The 22,666-nt window shown below is 36.0% G+C and overlaps 1 long non-coding RNA gene and 1 pseudogene across 1 annotated transcript in view; both read left to right on the plus strand.

Annotated features, from left to right (window-relative positions):
* LOC111091902 overlaps positions 1-16,819 on the plus strand; it is a 30,441-nt gene extending 13,622 nt beyond the window's left edge. The window contains exons 5-7 of the long non-coding RNA XR_005376714.1: positions 8,785-8,895; positions 16,292-16,389; positions 16,481-16,819. This is a non-coding gene — a long non-coding RNA (uncharacterized LOC111091902). The remainder of the gene's footprint in view (positions 1-8,784; positions 8,896-16,291; positions 16,390-16,480) is intronic.
* A 4,069-nt stretch (positions 16,820-20,888) lies between these two features.
* LOC106557622 lies at positions 20,889-21,478 on the plus strand (annotated as a pseudogene).
* The last annotated feature ends 1,188 nt before the right edge of the window (positions 21,479-22,666 follow it).

Here is a 22,666-nt window from a genome sequence, read left to right on the forward strand (position 1 = left end):
AAGATTACTTTTTTGATTAACACTTACAATTTGAATTCCTAGCACAGTGTGTGACCTATAAGAGAAAATCAATATATTTTGATGAATAAATATTTATTACATCTGTATATTATCTAAAAGAAACAGTGCACAAGAAGTGGTATTCTGGAGAAGGACTGAGAGGTAGGAAGTAGAATGATGAAAAAGCAAAGAAAAATTTAAGACAAAGGATTTTGAAGAGCGAGAGTGACATTAATCTGTCACATTAAACAGAAAGCCACCATCAATTTAGCTGTTTTTCTTGGGTTTTGCTCTTTGTACAACATTACCTCTTCAAACAATAAGGAACTGTGCATGTATTTTCTACTGGTGTTTGTTGAAGAAAAGTAATTCAGGGCATAAGACAGAATAGACTCTTGGCTGCATATGAACAATGTGTTCCAAAAAATCAGATTTAAAAGTTATTGTAGTGATAAAATGAAGGCATTTCAAGATCTGCCTTACTGCGACTCTAGTCTCTTATGCCAACTCACATCACAGCATCAAGAAAATAATCCTGTCTCCTTTGTTGAGGCCATCTGAACTGGAAGTGAGGGAGTGGGGAGGAGACGTGCTGAAATGGCACCTACATGCTCTCCCCACGTAGTCACATCAGAATAGCAGAGAACTGCCAACAGGTGCCCTCAGAATCATGTAAAAGTTCTGACTATCAAAACCAAAAAAGGCACCTCTTTTGGAATGGACAGCAGCACATCACCTCCAAAGGGAATAGAGCTATAAGCAGCCTGATGTATATTCTTAAGATGGAAGCCAGGTAGTGCTTGCTTTTTCTTCCTTAAATATAGATCTTTACTATAAAATAAAATGCCACTATCAACTGTTAGATTTCACTGCTACAACTTGTTTAGTTCCTTTAAATTAAATTGTAGTTTAACACTCAAAGAAAAACTAAAGGGAAGTAAGAGATTGATGAGAAGAAAAAAGTGAATCTCTCTGTCCTTTTTACCCAACGTTGGTAACAATAGCAGTGCACATTCAAGAAATAAAAGGAGGTTTTGTCAATCTCTATAACTCAAAAGATATTTTGTGTTTATTTGTGATATGTTTATTTCTCACAAATTCGAGCCATAGGAGCTTTTTCCTTTGAGAGTACCTTATGGAACTGCTGTAGTAAAGATATGTTTATCTCCTTCTTGAATTATTTCATTGATGGTTTCCTGCTCTCCATTCTCTCTAAAGTTTTTTTCTGGACCTTTTGGATGGATCCTTTAATTTTTTCTCTTTTCTATTTTTTCATGTTTCTTTCTCTCTCACACACATTATATACCCCAACCTTATCTTCCAACACTTCTTTTGACTTCTTTATTTCTGTTTCATATTTTATGTCTCTATGCCTTCTTTCTTATTTATGGAGTTGTCCTTCTTTATAGCATCCTTTCTTATTCCATGAGAGCAATGTATTCCATTATTTCTCTGAGTGTATTAGTGTGTGTGTGTATGAGAAGTTTCTTCACCAACAGTCTTGTTTTCCTCCAATTTGTTTCCTATTTATTTGTTTTAATCCTTATCTTTTGGATTAGAACCTTTTCTTCAAATGGCTGGTAATCCTTGTTTGCCAGCTTTTATTTCAGAGTCAGAGATTTAAAAAAGCTGATTTAGAAGCTCAGAATTTTGTAGAGGGCGTTGACTGTGAACTGCAATAGGGGGTGATCAGGTTGGAATTTTATTGGGAAGTCCATCATATCAATATCCTTGGTCTTGTCTCTGGGCTGCTCAGATTCTATAGACAAAATTCTTCACTTTTCCTGCCTGAGAGCCTGGTGAGAAAGAGATAGGCTTTTTTTTTCTTCACACAACATAATTCTCTTGAGTTCTACCAAAGTTATGCCTATCAATAGATAATATAGATTAAATCATATAGTATTTAACTTTTTGAAATTGGCTTTTTTCACTCAGCATAATTACTTTGAGCTTCACCAAAATGGTTGCATGTATCATTAGTCCATTCATGTTTATTACTGAGTGATATTCTGTGGAATGGATGTAGTGCAGTTTGTTTATCCTCTCACTCACTGAGGCTCATTTGGGTTGTTTTCAGCTTTTAGCTACTATCAATAAAACTGCTATGAAGTATAATGTATAGGTTTTTGTAGGAACATAAGTTTTATTTACCTGGGAATGTCCAGGAAGAGGATTGCCGGGTACTATGTTTAGTTTCAAAAGAAACTGCCAAACCATTTTCCAGAGTGTCTTTTCACTCTCTTAATATCTTCTACAGAGCAAAAGTTTTTGATTTTGATGAAGTCTGGTTTATCAATGTTTTCACTTATTGATTGTATTTTTGCTGTCTTCTCTATGAATGATTAGCTTAATTCACAGTCACAAAGATCTTATCCTGTTTTCTTCTAGAAGTTTTAGAGCTTTGGGTTTTATATGTTTGTCTTTGACCCATTTTGAGTCACTTTTTATATATAGTACAAAGTATGGATCATAGTTTCTTCTACATGTGTAAATATTGAATTTCTTTGGCATCATATGTTGAAAGGGTATTCTTTCTTCATGGAATTGCCTGGCATTGGTCAAAATCAATTGGTCATAGTTTTGAGGGACTATAGACCGTTTATTTTGTTCTGTTGTCTATGTAAGCTTTTGAAAATGGCACGGCTTTATATTTGGACTTGAAATCAGGTAGTGTGAATCTCTCAACCTTATGCTTTTTAAAAAAAATGTTGTGACTATTATATGTTTTACCTTTCCATAAACATTTTAGAATCCACTTGCTAATATCTACCAAAAATCCTGCTAAGGTTTTGATTGGGATTATGGTGAATTTATAAGCCAACGGGGAACCAACATCAACCATATTGAGTCTTCTGAACTATTACATATTTTTTTTGCTATAATAAGTGGTTGTGCCAATTATCAGTTTGTTTTCCATACCCCAGGTGATATTTTTTAGCTCTTAATTATCAGGGGCTAGGACATTGTCTAGCATAGACTAAGCACTTAGTAAATATTTGTCGACTATTGGCCTTAATGTCAGAAAATTTGGGTTTTATTCCTGGCTCTACTCTTTTTATTGTGATATCTTGAGTAAGACACACAATACTCCTGAGCTTCATTGTACCCATCTGAAAATAATTCAGTGGGTCTAAGTAGTATGTAAGCATATTTGAGTTACATACCGTGAGTCTACAACTGAGCCAATTTGACATAAATTACTAAAGCATGTCGTTTCTCCCTCCTATTCTGGTTGGCTTATCTGAGTTAGGCAGGAGAATTAAAGGGAGAAAAATGAACTTACAAAAGTTTTTCCTACTACATCATTCAACTGAATTGGATACTCTTAGCATTAAATGTTTGAAACTTTATTTTTTTTCATTGAGGTATAATTAAAATACAGTGTTCTAGTATAAATATTTGAAACTTAAAAAAAGGGAATTTATTGGGATTTGTGGGTCAAGATGGAAGGAAAAAAAAGTCATGGTGACACTTGCTCATATCCCCCTCCATTTCACAGTCCTGTAGAAGAATTATTTAGCAAGCAATATTTTCATAGTCTGGGCATTCTGCAAGATGGATGTGACTGACTTTGAATGCTCTGATACTGATCACTCCTATGTAGTTGATGATTATTCATAATACTCCTTAAATTAAAAACAATAAGGTTGGGTTTATGGAATCATGCAAAGTAGACAGTTATGGCAGCCAGAGCAATTCCACTTATCTTCTCTTCTCCCTCATCCATCAGCAATAGTGCCTATTTCATTACTTACTGGTCACTAATTGTCTCAGGTTGTTACAATAGAAGAGAGGATTTCATTTTCATTGGCTATTTACTCCCAAGACTAGTTCAGAGAAGTGTTGGCCTAATTATTATGGGCTTAAATATTTTATCTTACTTAAGGACACAACATTTGATAATACTGAATTTTAATCACTCTTGTGGTCAGGTCTTGCTGACCCATAGGAAGAGTTATCTCCTTTCATTTACTTGAATTATTACACTCTAAATTAAAACTTTTGAATGTAACTCTCACACTATTTCAAAGTGAAGATAATTGCAATCATATGTTCTTAGAAAAAGATTTAAAAGTTGTCACATTCACCTCTAGAATTCCTTCTCTACCTCTGCAATTAGCATTGTGTATCTACCTCTCAACAGAAACTGTTCTTGCAAAAGTTATCTGTAGCGTCATTTTTCCCCCTTTACTCTTAGACATATCTGAGTTGCTTAAAGCCTCTGACCACCATTTTCCTTGGTGTTTTCTCCTCCCTTGGCTTCCATAATACATTTTTATGCTAGGGTTTTGTTTTGTTTTGTTTTGTTCTTTTTGTTTTGTTTTTTATCTCTCTGGTTCCTTTTTTCTTTCCTCTTCGTAAGTCTTGCCAGACTTGGAGTGGCTTTGCAACTATGAAGGGGCAGATGAAGTGGTGACATGGAGGGATTGACAACCAGAGACAGTTGGGGTCAAGCAAGAGGCAGTCATGGCAAATGTCAGCAAGGACAAGTGACAATAAAGGCTATTCCGTTGCTTTGGCACTATGCAGTCCCTGTGGGACCAAGGGCACAAATGCAGCAGAAATGAGAAAGGACCTGAATTGACTGAGGTTAATTTTTTCACATCCAGAAGAATGAAAGCTCAAAATAGAAATTAAATTCAGTTGTAGAAATAAAGTTATATATTGGAAAATCTGTTTGTGGCCCAAGATTTAAGTTTACCAACATGCAGTATTTTCAAATGGCTCTATCTTATATGTCATTTGACCCTGATAATACTATGAAGAAGACAAATAAGTTACAGTTGCTCTCCACTCAGAGTTAAACAAGTTTCCCGATGTCCATGCAATCCAATAGCAATAAGGCAAAAACTGGATTTCAGGGCTTCTGCTCAACAATGCCATGCTCTTTCCACTAGATCACATAACTGGGCTTAACTGGTTATTTAATAATTGCAGGAAAAAAATTCAATGATCCATAATCAGTAAGACTAATGCCGAGTCAGATCCAGAAGAAGTGCTATCCAGTAGCGATAGAAACTATTTTAGGTGAAATACTTATAAGTCAAACTAGTTGACACAGCCATCAATAGAACTGATTGCTATTCAATTTAAACTGAACCATTCTACTTTGTCATTTTAGTGTCTAATAATGTTTGCTGCAGACTTCAAAGTAGAGCAGTAGCATTTTAGAGTTGGATTTAACCTCTTGTGAAGTCCTTTCATTTTACAGGTAAGAGAACAGAGATCTAGAAAGGTTATGACTTTTGCAGAGCTGATTAGTGATGGAAACAGAGTGAGCTCCCAGGTTTTAAGATGGTGCATTTTTCCTTACACTATCTTACCTTTGGAAAACTAAAATGCTAGAATTGTTACTATTTTGGCTGAGTTGTAAGGGGCTGAAGAAGTGCTAGGCCATTCAAAGGAAATGAATTTACTTTGTCCCATTCTTTCTAGGCTAGATGTTCCTCTCTGCCCATTATGAGTATTTCAGTAAGCCTAATAGGGGGTATTTGTGTTATCAAGGTAATAAGCTTTCCTTGGAAAATATGAATATTTTTAGCTTTGGAAGGTAGAGCTTGTTTCAGAGACTATTTGCTTAGGGTATGGTGGATGGTAAATATATCTTTAGTCCATTAACTTCTATCTTTTATCATAATTTTCAAATAGTTCTCTTTAAAGGACTTGAAGGTCATACAATTTTTGCCAGCCCGTTAAGACATCCAGATCTTAGGCCCATATATTATTTCACTGTGGGATGGTTATCTAAATTGCTGCACTTCCTATTTGCTTATTGCTCTTTAATTTTTTTCCTTTTCCTAGTGCTTTTCATTAACATTTTATCTCAACTTCAATTACATCTTCCTTGTTTCTCCTTATCATCACCTCTGACAAAGTAAGTATACTTTGTTCCAAACAAGGAAACTGTCTTAATTCATCAACCATGTGGTCAATTAATTAGCCTAAATTCTTGAACACCTGTCAAGTCTTGCTGAGTTGGCAGATACTTTTCCTTCCTTATTTTCATTTTATGCTTTCTCTTTTTGACTAGTCATTTGGTTAAGTTCCCGTGATGAATAATGTGGTTTTTCTGTGGGTTAGAATGTTTTAAAATTGAAATCTGACCCTATAGTTTCTTTCTGTGTTATATGAAAACATATTTAGCCACATTTAGTCTATCTTTACCCAATCTACATAATTTCCCAAGACTCAGTATCAATTAGTGAAGTGTTGTTAGTGGGTTGTTATTTGAAGTCCAGGCACTTACTTATCAGCTCTAAATGAAGCTACTGCATTAGCCTTCTAATTAATCTTAAGTCTTTTTATGCATAAGGATTATATATATCCATAGCTCTTCAAGTTTCTCATACTCTAGCCACATGAAGACACTTGGTGCTTTCTTTTTCTCATTCTATCTACATGAAATGCTTGTATCTTTTTCTACCCATTGAGCATTAGATGCCCACCCACATAACATGGCTCAGATGAAAGGTTACCTCTCTATGAAATTTATGCTATCTCCTGTGGTCTTAGATTGGTTTCTGAGAAACAGAGGCTGACACAAAGATTCAGGTGCATTTGATTTATGGTTGAGATGCTCTTCAGAGGACATGAGTGAGGAAAGAAGGACAGCAAAGAAGAGCAAGATTATTACCTTAGGAAAGGTTTACCATGGCCTAATCCACTGGTGGTGAGGTAGATTCCTCCAGAACATTAAGTATACCACAAAGTTTTCCCTCCACAAGATGTGTGTGTGTGTGTGGGGGGGTGTCAGTCTTTTGTACCTCCATATTTAGTCATTTAAATATAGGATATTTTCGGAGTTGGTGAATATTTCTAGCCATGTGACTGCCATCAACAGAGGGTCATTTTCTTGAGCAAGGGGCATTTGTAAGTTCTTAATAGCCAATATTCTCAGCAACCAGGACTCTGTAAATATGACATGGAGAGACCCCAACAGCATCCAAAACGCATACTAAATTAGAATTTTTTCACCTCTCTGTGCTTGTACTTTACATAATTGTAGTTTATGTATCTCTGATATCAAGTATTCCATTCTTCTTTAATCTATGGAAAATTAGAAATATTCAGTCACCCAGAATAGCTTATTCTTATGTTAATATAGCATCCAGTGGTTTTAAAGTAAAATTATAGCTCATATTAAAAAAATAACTTTGATTGAGTGTTTCAGTTTGTAATGTGAATATGAATAGAAGCCAGTTTTAAGGTTTATGACACTTGGTGAAGAGTATAAGCAACTCATAAAAAATAATATAAATGGCCTATAAGCATATGAAAAAATCATTAGCTTCATGAATAATCATAGTAATACAATAAAAATTAAGATACAAAAAACACTCATAAAATTGGCAACTAGTACAAAGGATACCTAGTGTTTGTATGGATGCGAGTGAATAGATACTCTTATACATTTTTTATGGGATTATATATTAATACAATCTTTTTTTTTTGGAGGAGAGGATGTGAACTTAGCAATGTTTATCCAAAGTGCATGACCTTTGATATTAGAATTTTACATTTTAGAGTTCAACCTAGAGAAATGATGGAAATAAGAGGAGCAGGAGGGCAGAGAGAAGCAGACTCCCCACTTGGCGGGACCTTGATGTGTGGTTCAATCCCAGGACCCTGGGATCATGACCTGAACTGACGGCAGATATTTAACCAACTGAGCCCCCACCCAGATGCCTCAACACATACATTTTTGTATATTGGGTATCGAGGCTAAATCAAAGACTCATGGAATATTCCTGGTAGAGGAGGTCTTTAAAATTATCTTGATTAACTATCTCAAATTATGAATGAGATCAGAAATTTTGGAACATTTCTGCAATGTTCTGCAACATTTCTGAATCACTCATTGTCAGAGCTAGGAGCAAATTCAGACCTTCATTCAGACCTGCATTCTCTCTGCTATTAATATAAGTGTCTCAACAGAAAAAAAGAAGCTCTCAAAGATGTACAGTGAGGAGTGCTCAGGGCACTGGGACCCTTTCTCTATACAATTCTTGAACTCTTCTACCCTATGCACAATTGAATATTTATTATTTTCACTTGTCCAGGATTCCTCCCATCCCTTCTCTTTATTTTTTGGTGAATTCCTCCTTTCACTGTGATCCTGGAAGGGCCACCAGTAATATTATCCTGCACATCCTGGCCACAGAACATTGGAGCTATACTAAGTTTGGCCTCCATGCCACACCATCTCCCTTGTCACAACTCTAAGGCACACAAACTAAGCAAGGTCATTAAGAATCCTTCTATAAATTTTTAATTTATTGATAGAAGAGAGAAGCTCCATCTTTCCTTCGTGAAGGCTAAGTTGGGTGGCCATATGCCTGCATTTGTCTGTATTCATGTTCTCCTCTTACTCTGACAAAAGAAGATCCAGATATGGTTGAATAGAATGAATGAGATACATAGAGAAGCAGATCCAAGAAATGGTGAAAGGAAGTCTAGACAGTACCATATGAATTGATGACATCCCTAAGTCTAGTTACAATGAATGCTTTCCCTAGTTTCATAAACCAAGTGCTCTCTCTCGCTCCCTTTCTCTTATTTTTTTTCTCTTTCCTACTGTTCTATTCTGAAATTGAGTTGAGTTGTAGTTTTATCATTTGAAAGCAACAAATCTGTTCAACACAGCACCATGCTTATTCTGGTCTTCAATAACTGCCTTCTGTATTTTTAAGCTATCACACCCATTTCCTTCTCTATCCTCAGCTATTAACCAGGAGACAGGAGACATCCTGCAACCCTGAATTTCCTTCTGGCTTTATCTTTCAGCTGCTGATGCTGTGGTGAGATGAGCCATTTGGAGGTGAGACTGAAAATCTGTCAGAGGAGTTTTCTCTGATTTTCATCTTTTTCTCATGAGCAGAAGTAGAAATTTTAGAGGTGAGTGAATATAGCCCTGTCATTTTACTAATGAGAAATCAATGTTTTGGAACTATTTCCTAAGGTGAAAGGTAGAGCTTGAGTCAAGTATGACCAAATTTATGGTCCAGGGATATTTCCTCACTGCAGCCTATCCCTCCAGTCTCACTGGGTAATTTTCCTCTCCTGGAAACTTGAAAAATATGCCTTGCTGACTTGGTTCTGGTGAGTGAGAGGAGAGTTCACAACCATATTTGGAAAATGGACCAGTCCCTCTATGATCATACATTTAACCTAATTTCATGAACTCTAAATTCTGTAAAATTAATGTGAATGACTGTGGGTCTTTCACAAAATATATTTTACTTTCCTATATCAGTTTGTCCCAAAATACTTAAAGATAGAATATTCTGTTTCTTTTTTTATTCCAAAACTAACCATCATCCTCAACTTCTGAATGGCTATTACTTTCTGAATATTTCTGGTTTAATTTCTACAGAAACATTAATATTGTGTTTAAACTTTATTTCCCTGCAAGGGGCCAGCTTCTCATCAACAACTACAAAGACAAGTTATAAGCCTGAAAAATGCATTTTAAAAATAACTAAGTTAATTTGTTAACAGCATTAAAAGATTCACCACAGCATTAAAAGTTTCACGACAGAATCTTTGTTAGGAACCAAATGAGGATGGGCCACATTCTTTTTTTTTCTATAATTTTTTTATTAAGGTGTAATTGACCTATGAAATTATATTAGTTCTGGATGTGCAACATAATGAGTCCATATTTGTATACATTGTGAAATGACCACAATGAGTTTAGTTATGCCACCATATAAACTTGCATACTATGCAAAACAATGTTATTGACAACAGTCACAATATTGTACATCACATCCCTATGACTTATTTATTTTATGACTGAAAGTTTGTGTCTCCTACTCCCCTTCTTCCATTTTCCCACTCCTCAAAACCCATTCCTCTCCAATAATCATCAAATTTGTTCTCTGGAACAACCCTGAGATCATGACCCAAGCTTAACTGATTGAGCCATCCACACACCCTTGCTCAGCATAATATTCTTAAAGTCAACCCATGTTGTCACAAATGGCAAGATTTCATTTTTTTTTTATGGTTGAATAATACTCGTGTGTGTGTGTATGTGTCTTTATCCATTTATAAATTTATCCATCCATCCATTTATAAATTTTTATCCATTTGTCCATCAAGAGACACTTAGATTGTTTCTATATCTTGGCTCTTGTGAATAATGCTGTGATGAAGATACAGGTGCAGATATCTTTTCAAATTAATGCTTTCAATTTCTTCAGATAAATACCCAGAAATGGAATTGCTACATCATTTTTTTTTGAAAAGCTGCCATACTGTTTTCCATAGTAGCTGCAGCAATTTACAATCCCATGAACAATGTATGAAGGTTACCTTTTCCCCACATCATTGCTAACCCTTGTTATTTCTTGTCTTTTTGATACTAGCCATTCAGACTGGTGTGAAGGTGATATTTCATTGTGGTTTTTATTTGCATTTTCCTGATGATTAATGATGTTGAGCATCCTTTTATGTGTCTGTTGGCCATCTGCATTTAGAAAAAAATTATTCACATCTTCTGCCCATTTTTTAATCAATCACTTGGTTTTTGTTATTGAGTTGTATAAATTCTTTATATATTTCAGATATTAATCCCTATTGGATTTATAATTTGTAAATATGGTTTTCCATTCAGTAGATTGCCTTTTTATTTTACTTTGCTGATGATTCCCTTTGCTGTTCAAAACCTTTTTATTTTGAGGTAGTCTCATTTATTTTTACTTTTGTTGCCAATACCTTTGGAGTCAGATCCAAAAAAAATATCATCAAGACTAATGCCAATGTACTTGTTTTTTTTGTTAGGAGTCTTATTATTTCTGGTCTTAAATTTAAGTCTTTAATCCATTTTGAGTTTGTTTCTGTGTATGTCCTAAGACAGTGATCCAGTTTTATTCTTTTGCATGGGGATGTACAGTTTTTCTAATACCATTTATCAAAGAGACTGCCTTCTTCATTATATATTCTTGCTTCCTTTGCTGCCAGTTTTTTTTCTGGACTTTATATTCTGTTCCACTATATGTATCTGTTTTCATGTGAAAATCATACTGTTTTGTTTACTATAGCTTTGTAATATAGCTTGAAATCAAGGAACATGGTGTCTCCATCTTTGTTCTTTCTCAAGACTCACTTTGGATATTTGGGATCTTGTGTGATTCCATAAAAATTTTAAGATTGCTTTTCCATTTCAATGAAAAATGCCATTGGAATTTTGATAGAGATTGCATTGAACTTATAGGTTGCTTTGGGTAATATGAACATTTTAACAATTTTAATTCTTCCAATCCATGAGCACAGAATATCTTTCCATTTATTGGTGTCTTATTCATTTTCTTTCATCAATGTCTAGTAGTTTTCACTAACAGGTCTCTCACCTCCTTAGTTAAATGTATCCCTAGGTATTTTATTACTTTTGATGTAATTGTAAATGGGATTTTTAAAATTTTTCTGATAGTTTTGTTGTTAGTGTATAAAAATGCAACATATTTCTGTATGTTGACTTTATATCCTGCAACTCTATTGAATTAAGTTATTAGTTCTAACAGGTCTTTGCAGAGTCTGTAGGATTCTTATATACAGAATCATGTCATTCACAAATAGTGAGTTCTACTTTTTCCTTTCCAATCTGGATGCCTTTCATTTGTTTTTCTTGCTTAATTGCTCTAGCTAGGACATTCAATACTATGTTGAATGAAAGTGACAAGAGTGGGTATCCTTGTTTTATTCCTGATCTTAGAGAAAAAGCTTTCAGCTTTTTTCTATTGAATATGAAGTTAGCTGTGGGTTTGTCATACATGGTCTTTATATGTTGAGGTACAGTTCCTCTATACCCATTTTGTTGAGAGTTTTTATCATAAGTGGATGTTGAATTTTATCAAATTCCTTTTCTGTATCTATTGAGATAATCATGTTTTTATTTTTCATTTTGTTCATGTGATGTATTATGTTGATTGATTTGCAGGTTTTGAACCATCCTTTAATCCCTGGAATAAATCCCGCTTGATCAAAATATTCTTTTAACATATTGTTGAATTGGTTTGCTGTCTTGTTGAGGATTTTTACATCTATGTTCATCCGGGATATTGACCTCTAATTTTCTTTTGTGGTGTCATTGTCTTGTTTTTGTATTGGGTGATGCTGGTCAAGTAAAATGACTTTAGAAATGTTCCCTTCTCAAATACAAATCAAAACCACAATGAGATACCACTGAACACATGTCAGAATGGCCAAAATTAACCACACAGGAAACAGCACATGTTGGTGAAGGTGTGGAGAAAGGGCAACACTCTTACACTATTGGTGGGAATTCAAACTGGTGCAGCCACTCTGGAAAACAGTATGAAGATTCCTCAAAAAGTTAAAAATAGAACTACTTTACAATCCAGCCATTTGACCTACTAGATATTTCCCCAAAGTATACAAAAATACAGATTTGGGGGTTCCTGGGTAGCTTAGTCAGTTAAGCATCTGACTCTTGATCTCAGCTAAGGTCTTGATCTCAGGGTCATAAGTTTAAGTTATGTATTGGGTTCCACATTGGGCATGGAGGAAACAAAAACAGATTTGAAGGGGCACATTGATGGAGCACATCAAGGAGCACATCAAGCACCTTGATGTTTATAGCAGCATTATCAACAATAGCCAAACTATGGAAAAAGCCCAAATGTCTATCAACTGATGAATGGGTAAAGAAGTGAGGTACATACACATACACACACACACACACACACACACACACTAGAGTATCAAACAGCCATAAAAAAAATGAAATCTTACCACTTTTAATGGTGTGAATTGAGTTAGAGGATATTATGCTAGGTGAAATAAAGTCAGAGAAAGACAAATATCATATGATTTCACTCATGTGAGACTTAGGAAACAAAATAGATGAATATATGGGAAGAGAGAAAAAAAGAGAGAAGGAAGCAAACGATAAGAGATTCTTAATGACAGAGAAAAAACTGAGGGTTGATTGAAGGAGGTGTTGGGGGGATGAGCTAAGTGGATGATGGGTATTTTTTTAAAAAAAAAATTTTTTTTTAATTTTTTTATTTATTTATGATAGTCACAGAGAGAGAGAGAGAGGCAGAGACACAGGCAGAGGGAGAAGCAGGCTCCATGCACCGGGAGCCTGACGTGGGATTCGATCCCGGGTCTCCAGGATCGCGCCCTGGGCCAAAGGCAGGCGCTAAACCACTGCACCACCCAGGGATCCCTGGATGATGGGTATTAAGGAGAGCACTTGTTATGATGAGCACTAGGTGTTATATGTAAGTGATGAATCACTAAAGTCTACTCCTGAGACGAGTATTACATTATATGTAAACTAACTAGAATTTAAATAAAATTTAGAAGAAAAAAAACAGAAGAGTTCCTTTCTTCAAAACTTTGGTAGAATTTGAGGATAAATGTTAAATCCTCTTTGAACGTTTGTTGGAATTCACCAGTGAAGCCATCTGGTCTTAGACTTTTGTTTCTGGAGAGTTTTTTCTTAATTTTGTATTTATTTTTAAGATTTTATTTATTTGAGAAAAAAAGAGAAAAAGCATGAGCTGGCAGAGATGAAGAGGAAGAAGCAGACTCCCTGCCAATCAGGGAACCTAATGCACGGCTGGATCCCAGGATTCTGGGATCATGACCTGAGCCAAAGGCAGACACAGCCAACTGAGCCACTCATGTGCCCCTCTGGAGAGGTTTTTAATTACTGATTCAACCTCCTTGCTAGTACCAACTTTGTATTTCTTCAGGATTTAGTGTTGGGAGATTGTATGTTTCTAGGAATTTGTCCTTTTTTCTATGTTGTCCTATTTGTTGGCATATTATTGTTCATAGTTATCTCTCAAGATTCTTTGTATTTCTTTGCTATCAGCTTAAGTTCTCATCTTTGATTTCCGATTTTATTTGAGCCTTTTCTCTTTTTTTTCTTAGTGAATCCAGCTAAAGTTTCATCAATTTTGTTTATTTTTTTCAAAGAGCTAGTTCTTAACTTAATTGATCTTTCTTATTGTGTTTTAGTTTCTAATTCATTTATTTCTGCTCTAATCTTTATCATTTTCTTCCTTCTACTAACTTTGGAATTTTTTTGTTCCTTTTTTTGGTAGTTCTGTTAAGTGTTGTTTAACACAGAGTGATAGGCAGAATAGTTGTCTCCAATGATGTCCATGTTCTAATCTCCAGAATCTATGTATATGTTGTTATACGGCAAGAGGGAATTAAAGTTGCAGATGGAATTAAGGTTGCTAGTCAGTTGACCTTGAAATGAGATTGGTCTAGATTATCCAAACGGGACTGATATAACCATAAGTCTTCAAAAGTGGAGGATAGAAAAAGAAGAGTCAATTTTAGAGTCAGAGAAAGAAGTGACTGGCCATTGCTTGCTCTAAAGATGGAAGGAGGTGACTTTTTAGAAGCTAGAAAAGCCAAGAAAATGATTCCTCCCTAGATTCTCCAGAAGGGACACCATCCTACTGATAGCTTGATTTTAACCCTGAGAAAACCTGTTTGCACTTCTTCCTGCCAGAATTGTAAAACTCCTAATAAATGCATAGTGTTTCAAGCCACCAAGTCTGTAGTAATTTGTTACAGCAGCCATAAGATACTAATACAGACAGTGTTTTACAAACTCATATGACCATAGAACACCTAATACCTCCTATATCTTGTATCCAAATTTGGGACAAAATTTGAGGAAAATGATGGTCTCAACCCTTCTTTATTCTCTAAATTAGTCCTAACCAACAGAATATTCTGCAAAGTTTATATCTTTGCTATGGTAACCACTAGCTGGTTATTGAGCACTGGCATTGTGGCTGGTGCAACTGAGAAACTGAAATTTAAATTTTATTTTATCTTAATTAATTTAAATTTGAATAGCTAATGTGACTACTGGCTAAAGTATTGGACAATACAAGTTTAGATCAAAGTTTTCAGATTCAGTTGCTCACAGAGGCCAGTGTATATATGAGAAGCTTACCAAATATAAATAAGATAACAGCAAAAGAATTATGATGAATAGCACTTACTCTTGGTCTCAGTGTTCCAGAGCCTGATGAGAGTGAAAGAAGGGTGTTCTTCAGAGGATGTGCCTTGACAGTAAGGGAGAGAGCTACTCTGCTTTTGCCAGGTATGGCAATGAGGAAACAGACATTTATTATCAGACATAATTTTTCAAGAGAAGCTAGGAATTTGGGTTTGGGATCTTAACTACTCAGAGCCCTAAAAGTTTCAGATAAAAGCAAACATACTATGGGGCACATGAGCCTGTAGACTTCTAGTTTAGAAGCCCTGAACAAGAATGATACATTAAGTTTTCTTTTATTTTAATTCTGAGGTCCTGACCTAAGGAAAAGATGTATATGTCAGCTGTTGAGTATAGTTGTACAGACTGGGGCACTGCACACGAACACACGTGATGTGAGTCACCATTGACATTGCACACATGAAGGATGATTGCAATTATTCAGATAATTTTTTTTTGCAAATGGTGGTAAAGCACTTTGTTCTAAAAAGTTCAGCACATTATGACAATTTGCCAATTGATGGAAATAAGTTGGCTTGAAGACAAGAATTTTTGTTTGTTTTTATACTGTTGTATATGGGATAGTGACAACTCTGACAAGAAGAGGTACAACTTCAAAGGAGAATATCCAGGAAGGCTGCCTATCAGATAAAATTCAGCTTTATAAACCCACTATTTGTAAACTCTGAACTTTATTTTCTTACACATTAATTAAAAAAAAAGATCTGTAATTTTCCCAGAAGGTGCCAGACCAACTTATATAGGCTGAATATTCCTGCTATGGTTTTCTTCTCAGAATGCATTCTATTTTTCATATCACTGCTCTTCAATGCATTGTCCTATTTAATTGATTTATCTTTATGGTCCCCGTGCCAGCTAACTCAGAAACCTCACATAGAATCTGCCCCATAGATTCTTATTGAAGGAATATTTTTTCTTTTGTATACCCAGTATAGGTATTCTTTTTCTTTCTAGCTCTACTTGTTTTTATTTCTCAATCCTTGTCCTTACCTCTCTCTGTCCCTGTTACCTCAGTTTCTCACTCTCTGCCTTCGTCTCTCTGACCTCACTTCTCTCACATTGTCTCTTCGTCACCTCCTGAATTGTTTCATTCTCATTTACTTTCCTTTTTCTTTTCTCTCTCACTTCTTACTCTGCTTACTATTTCCAGCTCTGTGTCTGTCTGTCTTTGATTGTCCCTTAAGTGGGGACTTGGAATCCAAAAAATTGAGACAGCAAAAGGTGTGGCCCATCAAACTTAATTTCCCAATTGTTTTTTTTTTTTTTTATCAGGAAGTTTCAGGCTTTTTTTCTTTCCAAGATGTGAAACATGTTGGAGAATGAATGACAGATGCTTTTAAATACAAAAAATCTTTCTCAGAAGCTTCAGGGTAAGTCCACTTGAAAAGTCATTGACCTTCAGCAGCAGGAGTTCCCTGGTGGCAGCTTTCTTCTTCCTTCTCTCTCTTTCTTTTATCTTAGAAAATAAGCTGGAAGCATCAAAGTGGAATTTCCTGCAGCAGATGAGAGTTGAACAGTGGCTTATTTTAGTTTCCACAGAGTCCACTCTTCTTGGGTCAGAAGAAGTGGTGAGCCTGGCATTCAGAGAGATGAGTCTGCTTCTAACATCACACCAACACCACCAGGGAAGACAGTTGGGCCAAGGAGGTGTAAACGAAGAAAGGAAACCGGCTGTGAATTGCTTTCTTTCAGCACTGCTTTCAGATACTCAGCTGTTAAGAAGCAGAGTTGCCATTCTGTCTAAGACAACCGTCTTTGCTAAATTATTCTGGACTGGGTCACATGGGCCATTCACAGGTGTTCAAGTGAAAGGCTTACTTTCTTTTTTTTAATTTTTCAGAAACAGAATTATTTAAAAAAGAGAAAGAAACAGAATTATTTATTTATTCATTCATATAAACAATTTTTTAGAAGCAAATTTTCTTTATTTTCTATTAAGTTCCCATTATTCTGTGATCAAATGTACACTTGGATCCAGATGTATGGCTGGCAGTGACAATAATAATTAAAAGGTCCCAGAGTCCTTTTTTTTTCTGGTGAAGTAGGTAGAAATCAGCTAGTCCTACCAACTGAACTTGATAGAGAGTTTGTTTGCAGGGGATGGATAACACCAAAGTCTTACTTTTCCATATATTATAGCTATAAGACCTCTCATTTAAATCAAAATAGAGTTCAGCAAGAGAACCTTTCTGCTGAACACTTCCTGAAGTTGGTCTCCATTTCCTTACAACCAGTTTAGAGGATTTCCTTCTTATGAGTGAAACCATATGATATTTGTCTTTTTCTGACTGGCTTATTTCACTTATGTCTATACCACATCTTCCTTTTTTTAATAAAGATTTTATTTATTTATTCCTGAGAGACACAGAGAGAGAGGCAGAGACATAGGCAGAGGGAGAAGCAGGCTCCCTGCAGGGAGCCCGATGCCGGACTTGATTCCAGGACCCCAAGATCATGTCCTGAGCCAAAGGCAGATACTCAACCACTGAGCCACCTAGGTGTTCCTACAACTTAATTTTTAAAATTTTAACTTTAACTTTTTAAAAATGTATTTATTCTTTTTTTTTGTGTATTTTTTATTGAAGTTCGATTTGCCAACATATAGTATAACACCCAGTGCTCATCCCATCAAGTGTCCCCCTCAAGCCCGTCACCCAGTCACCCCATTCCCCCATCCACCTCCCCTTCCACTACCCCTTGTTCGTTTCCCAGAGTTAGGAGTCTCTCATGTTCTGTCACTGTCACTGATTTTTCCCACTCATTTTCTCTCCTTTCCCCTATAATCCCTTTCACTATTTTTTACATTCCTCATGAGTGAAACCATATAATGATTGTCCTTCTCCAATTGACTAACCTCACTCAGCATAATACCCTCCAGTTCCATCCATGTCGAAGCAAATGGTGGGTATTCGTCCTGATGGCTGAGTAATATTCTGTTGTATACATAAACCACATCTTCTTTATCCAGTCATCTTTTGATGGACACTGAGGCTCCTCCCCCAGTTTGGCTGTTGTGGACATTGCTGCTATAAACATTGGGGTGCAGATGTCCTGCCGTTTCACTGCATCTGTATCTTTGGGGTAAATCCCCAGCAGTGCAATTGCTGGGTCTCAGCTCTATTTTAACTCTTTGAGGAACCTCCACACAGTTTCCAGAGTGGCTGTACCAGTTCACATTCCCACCAACAGTGCAAGAGGGTTCCCTTTTCACCGCATCCTCTCCAACATTTGTTGTTTCCTGCCTTGTTAATTTTCCCCATTTTCACAGGTGTGAGGTGGTATCTCATTGTGGTTTTGATTTGTATTTCCCTGATGGCAAGTGATGTGGAGCATTTTCTCCTGTGCTTGTTGGCTTTGTGTATGTCTTCTTCGGTGAGATTTCTGTTCATGTCTTTTGCCCATTTCATGACTGGATTGTTTGTTTCTTTGCTGTTGAGTTTAATAAGTTCTTTATAGATCTTGGATACTAGCCCTTTATCTGATATATTTTCAAATATCTTCTCCCATTCTGTAGGTTGTCTTTTAGTTTTGTTGACTGTTTCTTTTGCTGTGCAGAAGCTTTTTATCTTCCTCCAACTTTTTTTAAAAAAGGTTATACCACATCTTCTTTATCCATTTATCTATTGATGGACACTTGGGCTGATTCCATAATTTGGTCATTGTAAATAATGCTGCAATAAACAGGGATGGATATATCTGTTTTCCCCCATCACATATATATTGTTTTATATGGTACAAACTAAACTTTTTGTCTTCACTCTTAATTTTTAATATTTTAATTCAAATTCAATTAGTTAACATATAGTGTAATGTTAGTTTCAGGTGTATGATATAGTGATTCAGCTTCCATACAACATCCTGTGCTCATCACAAGTGTACTCCTTAATCCCCTTTACCTATTTACCTACCCCCTACCTCCCCTCTGATAACCATCAGTTTTTTTCTCAAAAGTTAAGTGTCTGTTTCTTGATTTCATTCTCTCTTTTTTCCCTTTGCTCGTTTGTTTTGTTTCTTAAATTCCTCATACGAATGAAATCATGTGGTATTTGTCTTTCTCTGACTTACTCTGCATCGTATTATACTCTCTAGCTCCTTCTATGTTGTTGCAAATAGCAAGATTTCATTCTTTTTTATGGCTGAGGAATATATATATATATATATATATATATATATATATATATCCCCATTCGTGAGTTAGTGGACACCTGGGCTACTTCCATAATTTGGTTATTATAGATAATGCTGCTATAAACATTGGGGTGTGTGTATCCCTTTGAATTAATATTATGTTCTTTGTGTAAATACCTAGTAGTACAATTGCTAGATCCTAGGGTAGTTCTATTTTTAACTTTATGAGGGAATTCCATACTGTTTTCCAGAGTGACAGCTCCAGTTTGCATTCCCACTAACAGTGCAAGAGGGTTCCCCTTTCTTCACACCCTTGCCTCATCCATTATTTTTGTATTTTGATTTTTGCCATTCTGATAGATGTGAGGTGGTAACTCATTGTAGTGTTTTTTCTTAAGATTTTATTTATTTATTCATGAGAGAGACACACACACACACAGAGAGATAGAGAGAGAGAGTGAGAGAGGCAGAGACACAGGCTGAGGGAGAGGCAGGCTCCATGCAGGGAGTTTGACGTGGGATTCGATTCCGGGTCTCTAGGATCATGCCCTGGGCTGAAGGCAGTGCTAAACAGCTGGGCCACCAGGGGTGCCCTCTTTGTAGTTTTGATTTGCAAAATTGATGATGATAAGTGATGTTGAGCATCTTTTTATGTTGGCCATCTGTATGTCTTTTTTGAAAAAAGGTCTATTCATGTCTTCTGCCCATTTTTAATTAGATTATTCATTTTGGGGGTGTTGAGTTTTATAAGTTCTTTATAGATTTTGGATACTAACCCTTTAATCAGATGTGTCATTTTCAAATATCTTCTCTCATTTCGTAAGTTCCTTTTTACTTCTGTTGATTGTTTCCTTCACTGTGCGGAAGCTCTTTATTTTGATGTAGTCCCAATAGTTTATTTTGCTTTTGTTTCCCTTGTCTCAGGAGACATATCTAGAAAAATGTTGTTATGACTGATGTCAGAGACATTACTGCCTGTGCTCTCTTTTTAGCATTTTTATGGTTTTAGGACTCACATTTAAGTCCTTAATCCATTTTGAGTTTATTTTTTTGTCTGGAATACTTTTTTTAATTAAAATTTCTGCTTTGCTTATATTTGATTGAGCAAAGCTGGAGATTCGGTAGGTAAATATACATGCTCTCTCTTGCTCTTTCATGCTTCAACCTCGCTGGCCCTTTTTATTCTCTTGAATTTTTCACATTTTTTTCTTACTCTTTATTTTTCATGGAATGCTCCTTCTTATCATTTTCAACTACTTCACTTCTGCTTGTCCCTCAGTTCTCTGGTGTCACTCCCTTTGGGAAACCCTCATGGGCTTTCTATTATAACATTACATAGCCTTCCAAATATGGGATTTCTTTTTTTATTTTTATTTTTATTTTTTTTTCAAATATGGGATTTCAACCATATGGGAAATCCACCTTTCCTTCATATATTTGTCCTGGTTGTGATTTAATATTTCTTTCTGTGATTATCTGATTAATATCTGTCCCTCCTGCTAGTCTATAAGCTACACAAGGGCTAATATGGGTTACTTTTATTTGGTGTTTAGCAATGAGCTTAGTACATGGTAAACATTCAACAAATATTTGTTGAGTGAGTAAATAGGTGAATGAAAAACAGGACCAGAGTTGCCATCTTACATCCCCATGTGTATGCACCTAATCTGAGCTGGTCTGCCCAAGACCCACTGACCATCAACCCTAATTCCCCACATGGTTCCATTTCTGCTCCAACAAGATGAAAGAAACAATCATGAACCAGGAGAAGCTCACCAAATGATAAGCACAAGTGGGCATTGGTGGGAAAGGAACTGTTTGTAGCCCATAAAATGGCCACAGCAGATGATAAAAAAACTTCAGTTCTCTTTAAAGAAGTTAGGGGTAAACAATATCTCTGATGTTAAAGAAGTGAATATATTCACAAACCAAGGAATCCACTTGACAACCCTAAAGTTCAGACAACTCTGGCAGCACTTTCAGCCTTCCAGGCCATGCTGAGACTAAGCAGCTGACAGAAATGCTACCCAGTAGCTTAGACCAACTTGGTGCAGACAGCCTGACTAGTTTAAGAAGATTGGCTGAAGCTCTGTCCACACAGTCGGTGGATGGAAAAGCACCGTTTGTTACCGGAAAGAAGGAGGATGATGAAGTTCCAGATCTTGTGGAGAATTTTGATGAGGCTTCCAAGAATGAAGCAAACTGAATTGAGTCAACTTCTGAAGAAGATAAAACTTGAAGAAGTTATTGGGAACTGCTATTTTATATATGACTGCTTTTTAAAATTTTGTTCATAGATCTGATAAAATCTAGATCTCTAATATTTTTAAGCCCAAGTCCTTTGGACACTGCAACTCTTTTCAAGTTTTTGCTTATACACAATTCATTCTTTGCAGCTAATTAAGCTGAAGAAGCCTGGGAATTAAATTTGAAATAAGGTTAATAAAGTTCTTTGCCTAGTAAAAACAAAAAAACAAAAAAGAGGACCATAGCCTTTGCAGTGTCATTGAATCAACCTAGCCAGGATCTTTGTTTTTGTTTAATAATCACAAGGAACAACATAGCAAGTAGGTACAGGCCAGTGAGGCCCAGGAAGAGAGACATCCTTGCGGTGGACACTCCAAGGGCCATTAAAGGTGACTCTCCGAGAGGCAAAGGAAAGGGAGAGGCTCAGAGAAAGAAAGGTCAGTGGCGCTGGTGAAACCAATTGAATTCCTACCCATAGATAGGATCAAGCTGCCACTGCTTGGGAGCTTCCAAGCATCTAGAATTTTGTATATCCAAAGTATATTTTGAAAAGAAAGCAATTATAGCAGCTTGGAGTGCAAACCTTTATGAGAGGCTCATAGAGGCAATGAAAATGATCCATTTCATGAAAATGAAATCCATTTCCAATGAAAATGAAATCCATCCATTTCCAATGAAAATGATCATTTTCATGATCCATGAATCATGAGTTGAGTGAAGATGGATCAAAGGTTTCTTGCATCTAAATGCAAAGGCTAATAAATGCAGGTGAAACATTAGAGATTGCAATTGGAGAATGATGCAAAATCACAAGAAAATTGTAAAATATTCATAACAACAGCGTTGAGGTCAAATTTCAGAGGCAGCAAGAGTGTGCAGCTATTGTACCCCCAATAACTGCATCCTGATCAGACTATTCCTGTAATAAAGTATTGAACAGAGAGGGAGTCTCCTTTTGTTTTTAACAATTTTGTGAGTTAGGTTTTTCAGTCTTGTGGACTGTGTGATCCTCCTAATAACTTTCCTGACAACATTCCAACGAATTATTTTTCTATTTGCCCACAATCAGCTCTTCTTGCTTGTAAATAAGAAAACTTGCCCTATGAAATGTGACAGAAAAAGCTAGGAAAAGGCTCTGTCTAGTGGACTCCTTGAACACCAGTCAAACCAAATGTAGTGTCCTGCAGTGGAAGAGATGGGAAAGTGGGGATGCTCTTGGCAGATCAGCAAAACTTCAGCATGTAGAAATTTCACAACAAACCCCTTGTGGTG

Source organism: Canis lupus, chromosome 23 (assembly GCF_011100685.1).
Source record: "Canis lupus familiaris isolate Mischka breed German Shepherd chromosome 23, alternate assembly UU_Cfam_GSD_1.0, whole genome shotgun sequence".
NCBI classification, from domain to species: domain Eukaryota; kingdom Metazoa; phylum Chordata; class Mammalia; order Carnivora; family Canidae; genus Canis; species Canis lupus.